Genomic DNA, 21,219 nt, shown 5'->3' on the forward strand with positions numbered 1-21,219 from the left:
GAAGAGGGATCTCTTTTCCATGACAGAAAAAAAAAAAGTTATACATCCCAGAATAGATCTGAGGCTTTGTTTGCCTTTTTTCTTCAGGCACATCACTGAGAATATAGGTAAGCCAAAAAAAAGTTGGCAGGAGGAAAAACCAAATGCCAGAGAATCTAATACAATGTTAAAAGGATTCACATTACATCAACCTGTTAAGTAAACCAAGCTGCGGCAGGCAGAATAGAGTAAATCAAAGCATCTTCATTATTGGAATTTTTTTTTTTGCACTGTGGATGATAATGAGGGAAGTGGGCATCAAATAGCAAATTAAAGGATGTTCAAAATTTTGATTAAATAAAATATTAAGATGAAACATAAACACGAACTCTTTGTCAGTTATTCTGGTACTACTTCTTGTTGGGTCATCCTTGAGAGAAAGGTAGTGCAGTCTGATGTGACCAGAATGAACATTAAATTTTAGACTGACCATATTTTTTTTACCCCAATGCTGGACGGTCCCATGACCATCTAAGAAGAATATATATCATAAATAGAAAAATAATTGTAGTGGCAAACGAACTTCAATACTAAGTCAATATTTAGTTACCTAGACAGATAAACAGAATGACCAAAAACGCAGTGGGAATGGTAGCGATTTACTTCTGCTGGTTTCCCATTGACTTTGCTTGTGGGAAGCTGGCAGTGAGCATCGGAATCACAATCACATGACTGCAGGGATGCTGCAATGGCCACAACTTTGCGAATAAAAGTGGTCTGAATATCATGGAAATTTCAATGCCACAGGAGTAATGGCACCTGGATTTTTTATGCATTAAGTTAGTGGATTTTAGATACCTTGATTCAAAAATTGTTGTGGTATAATGCACTGTTTGAGTTAACTTGAGGGTACAGACAAACACAATGAGAGTTTTAGTAGTAAATAGATAGATTAAATACTTAGTAAAAATACTGCCAACATATTTTGCCTCACAAGTCAGTTCACATTTAGCAGCTAAATCACAGACGGACAATGTGCAACCATCCAGATATTGCTGAACCACAATCAACGGTCAATGTAAGAAGTAGGCTGAATTTCAATCCTATAATATCTGAAACACCGAGTTTGCTAATCCCTGAGCTGGTGTGTCTTAACAATGATCCAAATTTCCAGAATGTACCCTCTGCACATCAGTGTTCTAGACATGGGTGTCTGCAAGTACATCATATGTGACATCATACCATTGTGCTGAACATCTCTCTTGAGCTTTCATTTTGAGGGTTGGGCAAACAATGGCTTTCTATTTATGCTGTAATAAATTAACCTTCAAAACACTACAAGATTCTTCAGTTTTCTAGTATATTAAAGTAAAACTTAAACCTCTTCCACTCACAGATTAAGCAAAGGAGAAAAATTAAAATTAGAGAACAGCATTAAAAGTTTGATGGGGCTGAAACATCTTCCCTGAAGCATAATTTTAAAAGACCCAACTTCCCTGAGGTAACTGTTTCCCCTCAACTCACTTGTTACCTCCCTTCATTGAGAGAATTCCCCATTTATTTCCACTCTTCGCGTTCTATTTCTTAGTCAGGCCTCTTATCCCAGAGCCATTTTTTCAAATGTTGCTGGAATGAGTCTTTTCCACAGCCATTTTGTCTCCTAACAAACATGGCCACTAAGCAACCCATTTGCAAGATTATCCCTGTCCCTTACAGTATTTCCTGAAATATCTACATATTTTCAAACTGGATGCTCACTGTTCAATTATTTGTGTATTTATTTATTCATTTTACAGTTTTAAAACCTACAGATTAGAAGACTCTGGGCAAGTAAGAACAAATTAAAAATTATAATAGATCAACACCTCTCCCCAAGTTAGATGCCAATGACCCTTAATTAGCTCTGAAGTCTTGATGGAATAAAACCACTTTCAATTATCTTCTAAATGCTTTGCGGGAGGGAGCTTCACAAACTTTTCAAAAAGCGACTCTGCTACCTTTTTGATGTTCTCTGTCAGCAATCTGGTTCTGTTTCAGTATTGTTCCCCAAAACGCTCCTCAGTGCATAACAAATCTAAATCCTTTTACCTGACACCATCTGTATATGGAACAGACAGCATCTCCAAGAATGCTATTTTGGTAATCCTTGCCAATCCTTCATGCACTGGAGATTGAGACTGGATTTGAAGTTTTAACACACCGCAATGAGTCATCAGCCATCAGCCAATCAAATCATATTTGACAGTTACAGAAGTTGAATGACAAAGCTGAATGAACCAAGGAGCCAAAATATGAAACTGATAAACTTGGCATGAGCAATCATTCGCTGTACATAATTTATATAACCTGGATTCTCTCTGCTATGCTGTTTCCCTGAGACTAGAGAGATTTAGGTGCACAGAGGACACAATAATCTAGCATCAGAGATACTGAGTAAGAGACAATGAGTCCCTGTAGTTGATGAATTCAACATTCAACATTGCCCATTAGTCACTTTTTATAAAGAAATGATCTTTACACTCACTATTAAGGGCAAAAATGGTAGAGGTCAAGCCCATCAAGGGAGTAACATAGCATTCAGCTACTTAGAACATTAAGCTTTGGACAACTGTATTCATTCATACTCTTAAATACAATGAGTATTGGGTTGCTTGGATTGCACTGGAAATTATCAGTTTCCACAGACTTTTTAAACCCATTTTGGGATGCCGCTCCATTGACTTTGCCCCGCTATCGCTTTCATACACATTCTTAAGTGGATGATCCCAAGAGGTATTCTAATTAAAGTAACAACATTCTACACTTTTTAAAAGTCTGGGCCTCAGAGTGCTGAGGAAACATTCGACAGTGCCACGTGAAAGGTGAACACTCTCTTTTTCTCTACTCACCAATACCATTTGCATACTATAGGAATAATGTGGTAACTCAAGCCCTTTGGTACCATTATTTGAGTAAATTAGGAAAAAATATCATAGGAAAAGAGCATTGAAAAAATATGTTCTATCCCAGAATTCATCAAACTCTGCATTTGGACCAATCACCAATTTTTCAGTTTTGTTCTACAGTGGTCTCAGATACTCCTCACTGAATAGCAATTGATGTCTCATGTGATTGCTAGGCCACGTCCAACATAAGTGAAATTAAGATGATAAATGTAGGTGAGGACAACTAGATCTAAGGAGGAATGATAAGCAATGGATAAGCAGTTCCCATGTGTCTTAGCAACTGCTCCTTTACACGCCTTCAGAAAACTGACGGAAACAAAGTTAAAGGCAAATGGACAAAGTTATACTGGAAAATAAGAAAGTGATGTATGTGTTGATTTTTTAAAAATAATAATGCATTGGCTTTCTTAGTTAAAACTTCCCTCATAAATTCAGACTATGCTTCTTTTGTTGATAACTGCTTTATGCTCTGGCTCCACCTTCTTCTGGTCCACTTTCATCTACCTTCATCTTGCAGATACTTAGCCCCCATGATTTTTAGCTCTCTCAAATGGTAGCAGATATGAGAATCCCTGTACTGCCAAATTAGATAAACCACAGATCAAAAGGTAACAGGAATGGGAGGATTTACAGAAGGTTAGTTGTGAAAGAATAGAACTGGTGTTTTCACTCTACACTAACACAAAGTCTTTCTTGTGCTCCTGAATGATTCTAGGCATATCAAGAGGATATGATGCAGTTCCACACTTTCTCTAGTGCAATGTGTTGGGAGGGGCCATAGTTCACTGGCAAGGCCCTACTTTGCACATAAAGTCTCATGGATTCAGCCCTGGCATCACCATATAAAACTAAGTAAAAGTAGCAAGCCAAGCAGATTTGACAACTGGCTAGAGGGAAAAATCAACACCATTAAAAACAGCAGTACAAGATAAACCCAAAATCTCAACAATAGCTACATTTATGCTAAAACGCAAGACTGATAATACAAAGACATCTCTGGTTTTACACAGTCCCTCAAAGATTCTGAACACAAATGATACACAAGCAGCATAGTCCTTCCAACAAAGATCCAGATGGAACAACTGTAAGCTCAAGTAACAACATGCTTGAGTGAAATTAGTACCTACCTGGATCGACCAATATGTTGTCAATAGATTCATTTCAACAGGAAAAACTACAAAGATTTCCTTTTTAGAACTTTCTAATTTTGCCCAGGCAAAATTTTCAGAATTATTTCCTGGTACAACCCTGTCAGCCTCGGGTCTGATTCACCATCCTTGTTCAACAGCTGCCTATGGCACTACTTGTAGAGGTTTCTTACCACCTATGATAATCTGAGACACAAAGCTTCCCAATGGAGGAAGCTCACCTCTGCAGCTTCAAGTGCCTGGTTGATGCACCACTGGGTGGGGAAACACTCCCCTGTTTGTATGACACAATCAACCTAGCCATTCCTTCTCCCATTCAACCAACTTACTTTTGTATGTCAGAAGCATAAGAACTTGTATGACTCATTTGGTTAATCAGAGGCTATGTTTTCCGTTCTCCCAGATACCAGTGTTCCTTGGGGGTTTTTTTCTTCTTTCTTTCCAGAAGAAGAAAATGGTTCTGCAGAGAGATTGCGCACGGTTCATTCATACCTCTGCCCTTTTCTGGCCTGTGGCCATGTGAGAGGGTATGGGAAAACTAAAATTGGCAGAGACAGAATGTCTAGAGAAGCCATGTTTTTGTGAGGTCTCTCTAGCACTTCATCTCAATTGCAGATGTTAGAAGAAACAATGAAACCTGAGGAAAAGTAGTTTTCACAACATGGGTGTGGGCGAGTTAGTTGACTGGAGAGACTTGGCTTAACCGAATATATCTGAGATGCTCTTGAGTTAATTGGTGGGCTCAAACCCTGGTTATTGTTGTAACGCTGTTGTTTTCTTGGAAACAGTACAGAAGTGGTTTGCCATTCTTTTCTTCTGGAATTGATTTCTACATTCAATCTAGTTCACAGCCTAAGAGTTTTTTCATGGCCTTCCATCCAACTACAAGCTGACCCTACTTAGCATTTTTTAAATCAGCCATCAGGAACATGTATTAATTGGCTGGGTCAGCAGAGTTTTGGAATTTGTACAACATGCTACCCCTCCCCCTTCCCCATGATTCAGGTAAGAGGACTATGTGAACAGGACATTCATGGATATATGTGTCTACTTTCAAACTTTGAAAATGTGTGTGTCCTTAACAGGTGAGCATTATAAAATACCTTGTAAATCTGGTCAAACCCAGTGTAGAACTGTATTTAGAATGGCAGGAAGTCAAATCTTAATGAAGAAGAGGTGAAAAGGTTGAATTTATTTTGTCTAAGACAACAAAAGATTGATTGTCTAAGACTAAAAGATGAAGAAGAGAAATAGCTGTATTCAAATATATAAGGGCTGAAAAAATAAGAGGATGAAGCAAATTTGATCTCTGCTGATCTTTGGGTAACTCATTCAGGGACAAATTTTGGCTAAACTTCAGAAGCAATTTCATAATTATAAGGGTTGATCAGCTTTGGAACAGACTGTCTCAGGAAATGGTAGGGTGCTCTTCATTGAAGATATTTAAACAGAAGTAGGGCAATCATAAGTTATGAACAGCAAAGGCTGAATTGGATCAACCTTCTCCAACCTGAGCTCTCTCCAGCTGCATGGACTTCAGTTCCCTGAATCTTCTGCAATGGCCATGCTGGTGGGGAATTCTGGGAGTTGAAGCCTATACATCTAGAGTGGCTTTGGTTGGGAAAGACTGGGTTAGATGAATTCCAATATCTATTTTAGTTCCATGCTTCATTAAGGAACATAAAAGTCTCTCAGGAAAAAACTCTAACCTTTACCCTAAAGCTTTACCCTAAAGGGATATTATTATAACTAAATATATTTATAGACAGCTTACATGTATTAGAAATTTCAAAGTGATTTACAATAAGCAATTAAAATGAAAGTAGTAAATTAAAACATGTAAGTGGGGGAGAAAACAAAAGTATTTCAGCATACAGGGAAGAACTGGATAAAGAGGCAATTTTTAACAGATACCTAAAAGATGTATTTGTAGACATTCCAGATACCCTCTACACTCTTCCATGCAGTGTCCTAAATTCAACCTGGTTACAGCCACTATTTAGCTACATACTCAGCCTCTCATATGGATCCTTGTAATCAGACTCACCAACATATTTTTCTGGAAAAGCTCACATGCCTTCAAGAGCAGCATGAGAAAAAGAAGCAAGGGTCCTTCTGTTTCCTTGATCAGAGTTTTTCTTCTTCCATAGGCTTAGCTAAACAATGCCAGCCTGCAAACTGCTACACGTGTGCAAAGAAAGTGCATTAATTAGCCTGTGGAAGGTACAGGGGATCACCATTTTTTATATAATTTAATCCTTCCATGCATCAATCATCATGGCTGGGTTGGCCTTGATATTTCTACCATACCTTTGGTAATGAAGGACGCCTACATTCATCCTCTTGCATGCAGAACAGATCCTGTAACAACTTTTTAAAAAGGAAGAGAAAGCCTGCAGAGGACTGTAGAATTAATAGGTAGGAACAGGTTCCACTGCAGAGACAAGGAGTTGCAAAGCACAGTGCCCATAATCTCGGTGATAATAGGATAAGTCATGTACTGCTTGTTCAAAGTATCACAGCCATTCAACTGCTGGGTCACCTCCTGCAATCTGAAGTGTTCATGCTTGCACCTTTTCCCAGGCACAAGTATAGACAAGTACAGAATTTTTCAACCTATTTCTCCAGTGGGAATAACAACTGTGGCTGCAGTAGAGATTTTTTTTATTATTATTGCACACTCAAACTGCTCCAACAGGATATGTGCAAATGATTCTTCACACAGCCACGTGTACTTCTCTACTCAAGCTAAAGTATGGACACACTCCAAATTTACCAAGTTGTGAGGTGGTGGAATGGGAAGAACTATTCAGAAAGAAGATTGTGAAGGCAGAATGTTTGGCCAAAGGTGTCAGAGACTTCCCTATAACAAAATTTCCTGGACTGCATAATATATTAAAAATCCAATTTGATAAAAATCAAATAAAACAAGGTTCAGAACATAAAAAACCAAACATGGAACCAGTCTGTTTCTGTATGGCCTAGATGTAATAATGTTTTAAAGGACTGAACTACTTTTATATTAATATTATATGAATATTCTTCTCCCTTGGTTTGTTATATATTGTTATTGTTATATATCATTTTATTACACTATTGCTGTTATATAACTTTTTCTTGCATTTGTTATATTTCACTAATATAACAAACTACTATATATCTTCACTAAGAGCCAAGTCAATGCAGTGAAAATATTAAAAATAAATGAAGTTCAAACAATGCAAACAGCTACATTATTTTAAATGTTGTAAATTACTGAAAACAAACTAAAAAGCAATTTGCTTGGAACAACAACAACAACAACAAAAAGCTAACATAGTACCAGGATGTTTTGGTGAAGGGCATTAACCATCATAGAGCTATCATTGAAAACAAAATGTGTAACTCATAGCCATCTACTGTTCTTCCCTTAGTTAGGATTCTTGGAATAGAGCTCAGATATTAGTATTTGTAAGAAATGAATCAGACATGAGTCAATGAAGGTGACAAGAGTAATATAGTAAAATATGTTGGTTCCATCTAATTCCAGTTAGCAATTTTGCAACAGTATTCTATAGCAATTTAACGTTTACTGAACTGTTGTTAAAAGACAGCCCAGAAGGAAGGAAGGAAGAAAGGGAGGGAGGGAGCGAGGGAAATCCAAGGAAGAGGTATCAGTGTAGGGATCCCTAAAAGAGAAATACTGAGGAATTCAGACATAATGCCGTTCTAACTGTACGGTTAACTTTAGGAAGGTCCACACTGTCCTGCTTAAGATAAGTCGAACCAGAAGGGGGTAATGTTTTTCCAGAGTATGAGGATTTCTTTTTTTACAATGGGCATGAGACTACTCTGCCTTCTGCAAACAGAGTCCCTAACCTATTCAAGACAACCCAGACTCATCAGTGTCCAACCGGGGAAAAAAATCCATGCTAAGACTTTGCCAATCTTGGAAAATATTTCTTAGCATCCATTACCATTAGAAGAAGACCTAAATGCAAAATTTGCACACAGATCCCAGCAGCTTGCTTGCTTGCTTGATTTATTTATAGACTTATCCCTGCCCATCTCCCTGCAATGGGGGACTCTGGGCGGTTTACATCAATTTAAAACAATACATACATAATTAAAATTTATAAAAGACAGACACATCTACACAAATGGAAAGGAGAGGGAAAAAAATCCAAGAGGCCAATGGAAGCCACACTAGGCCTCTAGGGGGCTAGTCAACCCCATTTCTGACAACCTCCCTCCCCACCCCAGGCCAGATGGCAGAGCCAGGTCTTCAAATCCCTCCGAAAGGCCGGGAGTGAGGGGGCCTGTCTCACCTCTGGGGGCAAGATGTTCCAAAGGGCGGGGGCTACAGCAGAGAAGGCCCGCCTTCTGGACCCCGGTAGTCGGAGTTCTTTTGCCGAGGGGGTCTGGAGCTTTGCAATGATCACTACAGCAGGCCAACTGGCCTCCTAGATTCCCCTTGCTCCTCTTGATCTTAGGGAAAAACTCTCTCGAAACAAAATCTTAAATGAGGAATCATTCCAATAGGAATCCAATTTAAGCTATCTTCTTTGAAAAGTCTAGCTTGTCCATAGTAGACTCCTCCACAATTACTCATCCTACTTTCCTTAGCTCCATATTTCTCATTTGCTATTTGTAAAACTAGCAGTGGCTAGATCTCATGAGACAACTCCTCCCAGGGGCTTTTTCAGTAGCAGCCCTATCATAACTGCTAAGGAGGAGTGTTGCCTTGGGAAACTGTTAGGCAATTTTTTATCCACAAAAAGAGAACCTACTAAAATAGAGACAGAAAATGTGATGCCATAGTCAACACCGTTGGCACTCACTGGGCTGCCTATGGCACCAGGCTTTAATCACTTAAATAAATTAAGGGATAAAATTGTTCATAAAGTAACCAAACATTCGATGCAACCATTGTCATGTTAAGTTAAATCTCTTTTCTAATCTCTGGAATGCTTCTTTTTAGAATAGGATTCAATACTGCACATACCTCCTACAAACCTGAAGTACTCCCCGAATGGACTTTTGTTCAACTTATGGCACAAATCAGAATTATTCATTTGTTCTTAAAATAGCAACACGTTTCTAGTTAAGAACCAAAATGTGATCAGACAGAACAGAAGCCAAGAGGGCAACAGAATTCATTACACTTTTTCAGCCTCAGAATTTTTATTTCAAAACCATTTAAAAAAACCCTAATTTTTTAAATGGTGACTAATTTTTGGCATTTGAGAGCAAGGCTTTCAGAAGGTGCACCCACAGCCCCCCAAAGAGTAGCATCTCCCAAATAGTAGCATAGGACTATCCAAGCTTATGAAAAATGATAAATGTGTTCTACTTCCAAACAGGAAAAATATACAGCTAATTACAGCTTCCCAGTTTACTACATATTTCCCATTGATTCACAGTGATGACAGGTTGTTGGCCTTTGGATATAAAAGCAGTCCTTCTAAGCAAACGTTCCCCTAATCCCCAATAAAACTGCAGCGTGGCACTGGATGAAAATCTTCCTTAGACTACACAAGAAATCCATACCAGGAGCTTTGTCCTAGTTAAATTCTACAACAATGAGCCTGTTTGCTTTTTCTATTAGCATCATAAACTTTTCAGAGCAAATTCATCCTGCTTATTAATATAAAAATCAAGATTAAAGAAATTTGGTCAGATCCAGCTTATATTTCTTCAGTAATTCTTTCAATCACACAACTATGGTTTTCTGTCAACCGAGAGAAAAGTTCAATCCCAGAACTTTGTGCTACATAAAATTGCCCAACCCCACCCATTCAAGAGAACTAGAAAAGCATTTTTTAACAAGGAAAGAAAGAGGGATATATTCTAGTTAAACTTTACATTTAATTTCAGTTTATAGCTTATGAAAATTTCATCTGTATATGGGCAGACTAGCCACCCAGAGTGCTTTTCAAACAGGACAGTTTCCTACTAATGCTAGACAAGTTCAAACATGCTCCTAATTCTCTCATTTTTGAGTCTTCCGGAAGCAGGTTTAAAACAGCAAGTGTGATTCACTTTTCAAAGACCATATCATTCAAGATGAATATTACTCCAGTATTCATAATTCAGGCCTGTAAGATGTTCTTCATTTCATGCAAAGTAACCCACCTAGATATGATCCTCTTCCATTTATCCTAAAACTGCATGTTTCCTAATTGTTAGGAATAAGATGATGTAGCTTGGTGATAGGCCTTGTTTTTAGTGAGACATGTCTAATTTTGCTTTCAGGAAATAAGAGTGTGGTCAGATTCTACTCCTTGGGTACTGAGTCAGAGATAAAAAAATGTTTATTTGCTGTACCAGCATATTGGGCTACCTTGTATAGCCAGAGATGGATGGACATTACTACTGCTGCTTCCTCACTGGCAGGGAATAACATTAGGATGCAACAGGTAGGATCCAATATGAACTGAACTTCTTCTGTCAAGAAGACTAAGATTCTTCTCTGCTTGGTTGTCCATCTCCTTAATTGCCTGTTCACTGGCTTGCTCAGCCAGTGGTTGAACATCTGCATACCTTCAGAGACCAACAATCTTTGGCTAACCAAAAATAAGAATAAAATAAAATAAAAATTACATTGTCAAGCTGATGTCTAACTATTTAAGGCAGCAATCCCTATAGTGTTGCTTTAATTAGCTGCTAGTTATGGCTATAAGGTTCCATTTGCTACTTGACCTGTTCTTATACTGACTTCAGTGCACACCTTAATTCTCTGATGACACTACAGTGCAAAGAAATTCTGAGAGTTTTAGTATTCATTTAAAAAAATCAAATGTTTTTATTCCTGAAATGGGAAGATATGATACTATATAGCTATTTTTCCCAACATATAAAGAGAAGAGGGACACAGGCCAGCAGTTGTGCCAGGAGCTTGCATTCAGAACTTTCCTATTGTGCACAGGTCCTTACTCCTTCCTATAACATTAGGCAACATATGTAATTATATGCAATAAATTAACATAATATGAATGGGAACAGAAACAAGAAAGTTGGGTGATGGGCAAGGTGAAAACTACAGCTGCCATACCTGTAGAACCAGAAAACTGGCCAACTGTTTGTAGATGATGGCAGAAATGAAACTTTTGTTAGGAGTGGTTTTAATGCCTTGCAAGTATGAGTTTAGGTATAGCTCTCAAGAGATAAGAAGGTGTAGGAATAATGAAGACTGTGGTAAAAGTATGAGTCAAAAATTTTGAGAACTTGTGCTCCAAACTAGCTATGAATAAGAGAAAGTTTCAACCATCCTGAAAAATATAAGTAACTGTGACTAAATAATACACTCAGATTAATAGATACAGTAGATAGATAGACAGACAGAGATTCTCCTTTAGTTCAGAATTACACAAAACTAATGACATTCTATTGAAAAACTCTAATTCCAAAAGACTGCTTTAATGCTTCAATTAAAAACTCCTATAGTTATCTCTTGATTATTTTTTCTTTGTATGAGAATAACTAAGAAGGCCTGAAATCATAGAGGTCCAAGCACAATCTGATGATGTGGCAATATGAACTATTAGTTTAGTATCAGTGCCACATTCCAACCTCCTGTTCTTGGTTCTGAGGCCTGTCTTCTGAAATTTGGCGGCCTTGGTCTTCATCTGTTGTGACTTAATCCAAGGTCAATCTTTAATAAGTATCATCTCATCCATGACTTAATCTTGGATGAGAAGACCAACATAGTATACGTTACCATGTATGAGTAGGGGGGTTCCCCTCTTGAAAATGTGCCTGCCAAGTTTCCAATGTGGTACAACCACAAATCAGGGGCAGGACAGATCAGTCTCTCTTAGCTTTGGAGTTCTCTGTAGTTACCCCTCACTGCAAGTAGGAAGGGACTATTCAATCGGTCCACTGCAAGTAACTGATAGACCTGGCAAGGTTGCAGAGGAAACTTAGAGTTGTTCCTGAAGCTCCAACTGAGGCCTTAGTCATAGCTTGGAATGACTGGGCTCCAACAGCTCTGAATTGGATTGTGTGAACTTTCTATGCTCACACATATGGATCCCAAAGAGCATCCTGGTTCTCAGAGGAACTCTGAGAGTTGAAATGGCGTAAGAAACACATAGAACACCACTGGAGGAGGACAACAAACCTGACTGAGGACTAGTTAAGAACATTTATTGGGGCTTATTTGAGGGCAGTAAGAGTGAGATTATTTCTCTGCTGCAGATAGCCAGCTACAGCCCTATTTCAGTTGACTAGATCCTTTCTTGATCAGGAGGGGCCAGGGGAGCCTCTTCAAGATTGCTGTGAGGTTTATTTTAGGAATTTGTCAGAGATGTTAGTCAGATCTGCTCAGAGCTAAATTCTGACTGGGCAGTCCTATAGTTGACTGAAGCACTGCCTGGCTTGGTTATCTGGGAAAAGCTGGTTCGTTCTGAAGAAACAGGCAAGGTCCTTGGGACTGCGTTATAGATACATATCCCTCCTGATTGGTCAAAGCCTCCTGGAAAGTGACATGTGGGGGGATCCAAATGGTGGTGAATGTTTCTTTGAGGGAAGAGACAGTTCCATCTGCTTTGAAGGACGCAGTGGTCCAACCCATTCTCAAGAAGCAATCCTTGGATCCAACAGTACTGAACAATTTTCATCCAGTTTCCAACCTTCCCTTTTTAGGAAGCTTCAGAGGCCTATTTAGAAAGTAGATTTTCCAGTCAGGTTTCAAGCCACATCATAATACCAAGACTGCATTGATTGCACTTGTGAATGACCTTTACAGAACTTGGGATTGGAGTGGTGCATTCCTCCTTGTCCTGGATATCTCAGCACCTTTAGTATCATTGATCATGGTATTCTTCTGGACTGCTTAGGGGGTTGGGAGTGGGGCAGCACAGTTTTGCAGCAGTTCTATTCCTTCCTCCAAAGCCAGTTCCAGTTGGAGGAGAGGTTCAGTCCTAGACTCCTGATGTGTGGGGTGCCTCAGGGTTCAACTCTCTCCCTACTCCTATTTAATATCTACATGAAGTCACTGGGTAAGGTCATTTGCTGTCAAGGGGTAACACATCATCAGTAGATTGATGATACTTAGTTATAAATCTCTGCTGTAGACTATGCAAGTGATGCCATTAATGTTACTAACCAGTACCTGGAAGTGGTAAGGGTCCATACAGGAAAAAAGAGGCTGCAACTCAACTCTGGCAAGACCGAAGTGGCTGTGGATTTTGGTGTTCCCTCGTAGTGGAGACTTTCTACCTTTAAATCTAGATGGGGTAGAACCTCCCCAGACAGAATCGGTATGCTAGTTGGGGTCCTCTTGGACTAATGATTCCTGCTCAAGGAAGTAGGTGTTTGTCATAGTTAGGAGGGCTTTTGCACACATGCATTTTGTGTACTGGATTGGGAGGCTCTGATCACAGTCACCCATGCCTTAGTCATTTCCCACTGGGTCTACTGCATGTGCTCTGCCTTCCAAAAACATTTGGAAGCTTCAGCTGGTCTAGAATGCAGAAGTGTGTACAGTGTGGTACACAAGTGGTACAGTATACCAGTTCACCATGTGACACTGCTGCTTCACTGGTTATCACCTTTAAAGCTTTGCAGAGTACAGGACTAGATTACTTGTGGGAATGTCTGTCTCCAAAGATCTATGCCCATCACACCAGATCTGACAGGGTGGGCACGCTCTGGTGCTTTTGGGGAAACAATGTCACCTAGTGGTACCCAAGAGACATGTCTTTTTCATGGTACAGTCGTACCTCGGGTCACGAACGCTTCTGTTCACGGACAATTCGGTTCACGAACAGCACCATTTGCAAAAATTTGCTTCCGTTCGCGAACTCTGCATCGGGTGACGAACAGGATCCGCAGCCATTTTCCCTGCTCTGACACGTGGTTGTGGCTTCCTGTAGGGAGGGGGACTCTCCCTCCAAACAATAACCGCCTCCCCACCTGCCTTCCTGTCCTCCATGCCAGAAGTCACCTCGAGCAAGGTTAGTGTTCTCTCTCTTCATACTGTACTGTACTTTGTTTCATATCTTTGTGGTTTTTAAAAAAAATGCATATGATTCAGAACGGATTAACCGTATTTACATTGAACCTTATGGGAAAATTTGATTCGGGTCGCGACCAATTCGGGTCACAACCAGAGTCGCGGAATGAATTAAGTTCGTGACCCGAGGTACCACTGTACTTGCTTGCCCTATGGAGCAACCTCCCGAGATCCGGATGGCCCTGACTTTATCAGCCTTGTGAAAGGCCATGAAGATCTGGCTTTTCCCTCAGATATTAAGGCCAAGATGTTATTGGAGCCAGATGTTTGAATTTTTGTGTTGTGAATTGGTTATAAGGTGCCTTGGTTATTGTATGATTTTCTTAAATCTTATTTTGCCTTATATTGGTTTTATAATAAGGTTTTCTTTTATTGTTTGTTAGCTCCCAGAGCTATTTATGGGCAGCCAGATAAATTTTCTAAATATATAAATAAATATTTGGGACAGAGAAGATAAGACATTCATTAAATTTATACCTAAATTCAGTTACCTCAGTTTCATTTCCAAGCCAATATATAATAGAGAACTCATTTACCCCTCAAAAAATACATTTCTCCAAACTTTGTAAAACAGTTCACAGTGCATTAATAGTACATTCAGTGAAACTGTTTAGAAAATGTACATTAGGTGTACATTAATGTACATGTATGTTAAAATTGCAAATTATTTGGAAAAATGTGTACAAAAATACAAATAGATCTCAGTGCAGATTTTTTTTTAAACAAACCTCAAAGTAGTACTGGCAATGAATGAGCCAAAATATATGAATAGAAAAATTGGAAACAAACAAAAAAGAATATTAAATTGATTGATTCACAGACAAGACAATCTAAATTGAAGATTTGCCCATCTCCAATCTGAATAAAAAATGTTGTAGCGTGCTATTTGATCTCCACTAATAAGTAAAGCTACAATCTAAACTACAGCTAACTCATTAGCAGAGGAGATAAATGCTATTTCTTAACCATTCGTGAACACCTTTCCCCGAAATGTTTACGGTAAATATGATGTATTCCTTTTAAAAAAAGTATTTGGGGATACATTGTCCTTTTTTTTTTTCCAGGCGCTAAGAGCAAGCAATAACTAAAACTTTTATTTATGCATTCAAAGTAGTCCCTTCATCCTTGTGCTCTGTGGGATTTACTTTGATTTATTTTTTTAAAATCAGGTTTATCAAGTGAAACCAGATGCAAAATAGTGGTTCATTCCCACTGCATTCCCTGAGTCAGAGTGGATTTTAAAAACTTAATTTGCTTGCCTGAATAACAATGTGGTTTGCTCAATACCATACAACAAACAACTGTAGTGACTTATCACTTTTTTTTTTTTTTAATAGGGCTGACTGGTTTTGGAAACACAACAGAAGCTGGAAGGCTGACTTTTATTACAACTCCAAAGGCAGGTCCAAGTCCCACGTACCATTTGATTCTAAGGCACCACCTTTGCTCTATGGAGGTAAGCATGGGAAAAATGAAGGCGCTTGCTGGAAATAATTTTGTCCAACATCACTGCATGTATGTCTGTTCTAAAACCCTGCATGGTACCAATACTGCATCAAAGCATGTTAGAATATGCAAAGTGTTGCTTGACCCTTGGAAACCTTTTTCTCCTTGAGAATTTTTAATTTTGTTTAGCATTTGTTTTTAAAAGAATGAAGTTTCAAGAGCTTATATTAGGGAGGATCTCCCTCAAAGGAAAGTAGTGCCTGAAAGAGAATTTTGTGTATCAAAAGAGGCATATGTTGAAATCTTGATTGATAAACACATCTTTATCATCCCTCTTGAGTAATATAACATTTGCAACAAGTGGCAAGGAGCCTGTCTAGAAGACTGAGTTGTATCTAAGTCCTGCTTGTGGGTTTCCAAATGCCTGGATAAAATACTGGATTACCTGGACCTCTGACCTAATCCCATAGGCTTTATGAGACTCATTTATATGCAAATAAGTCAGTTGACCTCAATTGGATTACTTCAAACCAAGTACATAGGATGTCCTCCAACCCAAATTCTCCCTGCTTCTCTAAGGTTTGAAGTGACCACATTTTTGACACAGGTATGCTTGTGATATATTATTGTTTCCCCTCTAGGAAAAAAATTAAAGTTGAATGGAAGGACCTCCTATGTGTTTAGCAACAGACATCTGCCTGCCCTTCATACCTTGTGAAACATCTATATAACGCTTGGATAGCCATGGAATGCATAAAAGACTTATGAAGTTAAAATAAAATCCCTCCTAAAGAGCCCCAGGATACCAGAAAGATTAAAAGTTTATTGTAACATGAACCAGAGTCTTCTTCATCAGTCACATTCACAGAACAGTATTTTCAGCAGGTAAACATAAAAGTAGTTGAGTTTGTGTTAAGAAATATAATCAGTTGAACTAACTGACTATGAAAATGAAACGGCTCCAGTCTACAAAGATTGTTATTAAATCACAAATAGGTATAGGATAAGTACAGTGAATATTTGAAGCATAATTCATTGGTGGTGTCACATTAACTCGTTTTGTTGTGTGTATTTAATTCCTGTAGTGTCTGTATTTAATTCCATGTCTTAATTCAGCCCTAAACAAATGATATAAGGCCTTCTGATAAATTCTAAACTGAGCAATATGCTGGCAGAATGAATCTCCTTTTGAAGTTTCTTTCTCAAAGTATGCCAACTTTCAATCCAACACTAAAGTGTCCTTTGATTTAATTTGCTCCCAATGACTTCTCAGTAACTTCCCTTATTGATGCCAGATTTCCATCAATTTGCTCTTTCATGTAAAGACAAAATTGTCTGTTCTACAAAAAAGCAGAAGGGCCCTGCTAGAACAGAACGACATACGCTTCACTGGAAGATGGACAAGTAGGACGGAATTCCTAGGGTTGTGGCTTGTACCATTAGGTCCTGCAGAAGTGTTACTTGCAATATTGGGAGAGAGCTGACATATGCATGTTGCAGGGCACAGTCCGTGTGTCTAGGTTATGTGGCCTATTATTGCAGCTGAGCAGCCATTTTATATTTGGAGGTCTGACGGAATCTGATCTATTGATTAGATTCTAATGCCATAATCAGCTTCTCCCTACTCCACTCGAATGCCATCAAGAGGCAAACCCTTCCTCTTGAACCATAGCTATTCCCTCCACATTTCTCTCTTCCTGCAGAAGGAAGGGAGGGAGGGAATGAATTGTTTCTGCTGCATGAAGGCAATTCATGCAGGACAAGACTGGGAGCAATTATTGGGAAAGGTTTCAGGTCATACCTTCATGTACCACGTGAGGATATTCTGAATTTGTCCCAGGTCCCATCACCAATAGCTTACCATAGCCCTAAATTCCTTGGCAATCTTTTCCACTACTAGCAGACCATAGGATTTCTCAGTACTTAGATCATACTGAAATGGAAATGTTGGACAGAAACATCACAAGCTTTTCGCAGCATTTATACTTCCTTATGACATGTTTTACTATACTTTCCAGAACTGTAATATTTTATAGGATAAATTCAAGTCAGTGTTATACATCCTGCTCCATGTGAGCAGGTGAAGAGGTAGGAAAGAGAATATCAGATACTGTGTTCTTCTTGCCAGGAGTGTGCAGCAGGTTACACATAAGCTTTTGAATAGCAGGCCAGCAAATCATACTCCCAAAAGTTTGGGGGTAGGGGAAAATAGGACAAAGAAGTCAATTTAATCAAATATATTCATATGATCATTCCCCAGATATTCAACTATTTCCCCATCTCTTATATCAAAAATAACAATCGATGGTGATTTTTGGAGCTCCTCTGGGATCTACATACAAGTTTACCCATCAGAGCATCTAACCTATAGCCTGTTTGGTGAAATGTAATATTAATTTAAGCAGTTTCTTTTAACTGCGTGGAGAACATGCAGCTTCCTGCTATATAAACTCTGAGCAGTATGCTCATTTTCATTTTTTGGGGGGTGACAGATAGCATTTGGGTACTCGTAGCTCATGTCATTTTGTGCCATTTCCATTCCCCGCCCCAATTCTTCAGAGTCTAAACAGAGTTTTCTCTTTTTAAAACAAGCAGTCTTGCATAGAAGTCATACAGCCCCATTGCCAACTCCCGCTATACTCCCATGGACTCAATCCACTCTATGGACCAACAGGTCCCAAGTCCTATTCTACATACAACATGTTTATGGTATTAATGCTATCAAAAAGTCACCTGCAAGAGCACTGCACCTTGCCAATGTTTTGGGGCCAGTGAGCATGTTTGGAACTTTTAATGCATTTTGCATATGCTGTGACAAAATGGCTGCCACAAGGGGGGGCAATCACATGTCTATTTACTGGAAAGCAAGTTCCCTGCCATTCCATTTGGCAATCCATGATGTTCCCCACATCACTCCACACCTCTGTGTTTTTTCTGGACGTGTGGGCACACTTTCAAACAAAATACTGAATTGCAGCCAAATGTTGGGGGCCTACGTGAAAGACAGTCCCAGAAATTGATGCCTTGTAGGACATCAACTTCTCCCCTTTTTTTAATTAAAGAACTTACTTAAAATAATTTGGTGGGGTAGGAAGTCCAGGGGGCACTAAGGGATCCACCGGTATCACACCGCCTACCCCAGCTCTAATGTCATATTTTCAATGATCCTGTGAAAAGACTCAATGTGTGTCCAAGAAACCCAAGGCTGTTTTGTAAAATAGAGATGCTTGCTAAGGAGAACTTCCAAGAAATAAGCTTTTGATATCCAAAAGGTATAAGTCCTCTCATCCCACTAATGCTGAAACCAAGGCAAGGCTGGACAATTTTTTTTTTTTTTTAACTCTGACAACTGCAGAAGATGTGGTTGGGGGTCAAGATTTCTGAGACGTTGGGAGCAAATTACAAAATGGAATGGAAGCCTTGAGATTTGCAGATGTTTAAGACACCCATTTTGTTCCTTGAGACCCCCAAACTAGGAAAAATGGGCCACTGTAGCCTATGGACCTACAGCTCTCAGCTCTAAGGCCCAGATTTAAAAGGTAATGGCTGGGATGAAGGTGCAAGTTTGTGTGCATGATGGTGGTTGTCTGAGACTTGGGAAGCCCATGGGCAGAGGAAGGATGGCTATCAAATGCCAGGATTCAGCAAAGAATGTGCCCGTCATTAACAGTCAGCTATGGCTCAAGAGCTTGGGATGCTTGAGATCCACCCAACCCAGAAAACCGGTTATCCCTTTTTTATTCCCAACAAACCAAACCTGTAAAGAGAGCAGCTCTGTGTTCTGTGAAGTCACTGCCTTTGTTGTTTTAAACATTTAATTTAAAAGAAGTGACACCTTCACCAATATGGGAGACTCTGGTGCAGTTTTGTGGAGGTGTTGATTGGAGGCAGAGAAACATCAAATAAAATATATAGTATTTCTTATCACCTCTGGTAAGTTTTCATTTTTCTGTTCTTACTATTATCCCACAGGATCCTCCTCTTTCTCCATTTCTTAACCAACTTCTCCAAGATTACTGAGGTAGTGATTTGAAGACTGAAGGATCACACGCCAACATCTTGAGGGAGTCAGTTCCATTCTCTCAACAAAAGTTGGGACACCTTGGTCTCTTCCAAGAACTGAGCTTTTCAAGTTCAACTTGTCTTCCAAACGTTTTCTGCTTTTGCTGCTTTGCAAAGCTGTTCCCCCCAGAGTCCTGCTCCATGTTGAGGTTTTTGCACAGGAAGGAGCAGAAAGCCATAATAACAACAACAAAACAGCTTGCACCAGAATTTTTCTTTCCCTCCCTTGCATTCTTTTGTGGAGACACCACACTTTCCACAATCATTTAAACCCAGAAGGCCTGACTGCAAGCCACAGATCACAAAATGGATCACTAAAAGGAAATCGCCCTGAAATTCCATCCTCACCTCTGCCTTACTTTCATCTTAACCAAAGCCGCCTCATAGCTTACAACCATTTTATTTGCAATTTACAGGCACATAACCAACCCAATTCCAAACAGAGGCAGACAATACCTTTCTCTCCACCTTGACCTCGGAAACCCTAGCACCACTGGGAGACAGAATTATTGCATTAAAAGTTTCACCCGGGACAGTTCAGCATGGCAGTGTTCATTTTACCTTGTCAAAACAAACGCCCTTATAGTTTTTCTTACTGTTCCCATGGCAGAGAAGACAAGAGCCCATCCCATTTATTGGCTACGAAGTGCACCCTGTATTACAGGCGCCCTGATGCTGTCCAGACGAGGACGATGGGACTTAGAGTCCAACCTGTCCGAAGATCCCCAGCTTGGGGAAGGGCGTCTTGACAGCCCCGTCCCTTTGGATTTCCAACGACTTTTTCAAAGAAAAGGAGGGTGGTCCCGTATGATTTCCTGAATAGGAATCCCACCCCGGAGAGGGAGATGGGGGCGAACTCAACCCCAGAAACTTTTAAGGCTGCAAACGCGGGCATCTTTCAGCACGCCAGCCTGGCCGACGCTTCTGCGTCCTCCGAAAAGTCCCAAGCGGAGCCCCCAAGAGCGCGGCGCGCGCACCTATGCGGGGACATCCCTCCCGCCCCGACCGCGTCTCGACCCTCAACTGTTGCACACAAAGGGACGCGCCCCCTCCCCCCAATCCTCCCCTCCCGGCGAAGGCACAGGACGCCGACGTCACTCACCAGCCGCGAGACGCTCCAGGGACGATCCGGTGCCGGGAACGCGCGTCGTGGTGGGAATCCTCCCCGCGACCCCGCGGCGGGGCTAAGGGAAAGCCGCGCGCGAGTCCCGGGAGCGGAGGGGCAGGGGCGGCGGGGGCGGCGGGAGCATCTCCTCCCGGCTGCTAGTTCGCCTGCTCCGACGCCCCCGACTCTTCTGCCCTCCCTCACCCAGCTTGCCTCTTGGCGAAGCGGAGGCAGGAACTGCTCCCCCGCCCAGCCTCCCTCCCTCCGTCCGTCCCTCCCTCCCTCCGTGAAGCCGCGATTCCGCAGCCCGGCTCCTCAAGCGGCAGCAGCAGCAGGCGGGAGGGGGTCCGACGCGACCCTCGCCCTCCCTCGGGCTCCCCGCCTGGGTGCCTGCGTGCGCGCGGCCGCCCGCCCGCCTCCGACGCCGCTGCTGCGGGGCTGGGACCGGCGCTGGCGACGGCGGGGCCGCTCGCGCCTCCCTGGCAGCGGGGAAGCTGCTGACACAGGCTCGCCGGGAGCCCTTCTGCGGCCCGCCCC

At 40.7% G+C, this 21,219-nt stretch overlaps 1 protein-coding gene across 5 annotated transcripts in view; it reads right to left on the reverse strand.

Annotated features, from left to right (window-relative positions):
- Window positions 1–20,908, reverse strand: part of PTPN13 (protein tyrosine phosphatase non-receptor type 13) — a 147,611-nt gene extending 126,703 nt beyond the window's left edge. For 4 of the 5 annotated variants that reach the window (XM_088133097.1, XM_007420703.3, XM_088133096.1 and 1 more), the window contains exon 1: window positions 20,680–20,908. The gene's annotated coding sequence lies outside the window, so the exon portion shown is untranslated. The remainder of the gene's footprint in view (window positions 1–20,679) is intronic. The other variant, XM_088133098.1, reaches the window with a different exon arrangement.
- Window positions 20,909–21,219: the final 311 nt, after the last annotated feature.

This window comes from Python bivittatus, unplaced genomic scaffold (assembly GCF_059951505.1).
Source record: "Python bivittatus isolate LINGU-HERP-01145 unplaced genomic scaffold, Pbiv_v1 ctg000070_np1212, whole genome shotgun sequence".
Lineage (NCBI taxonomy): Eukaryota > Metazoa > Chordata > Lepidosauria > Squamata > Pythonidae > Python > Python bivittatus.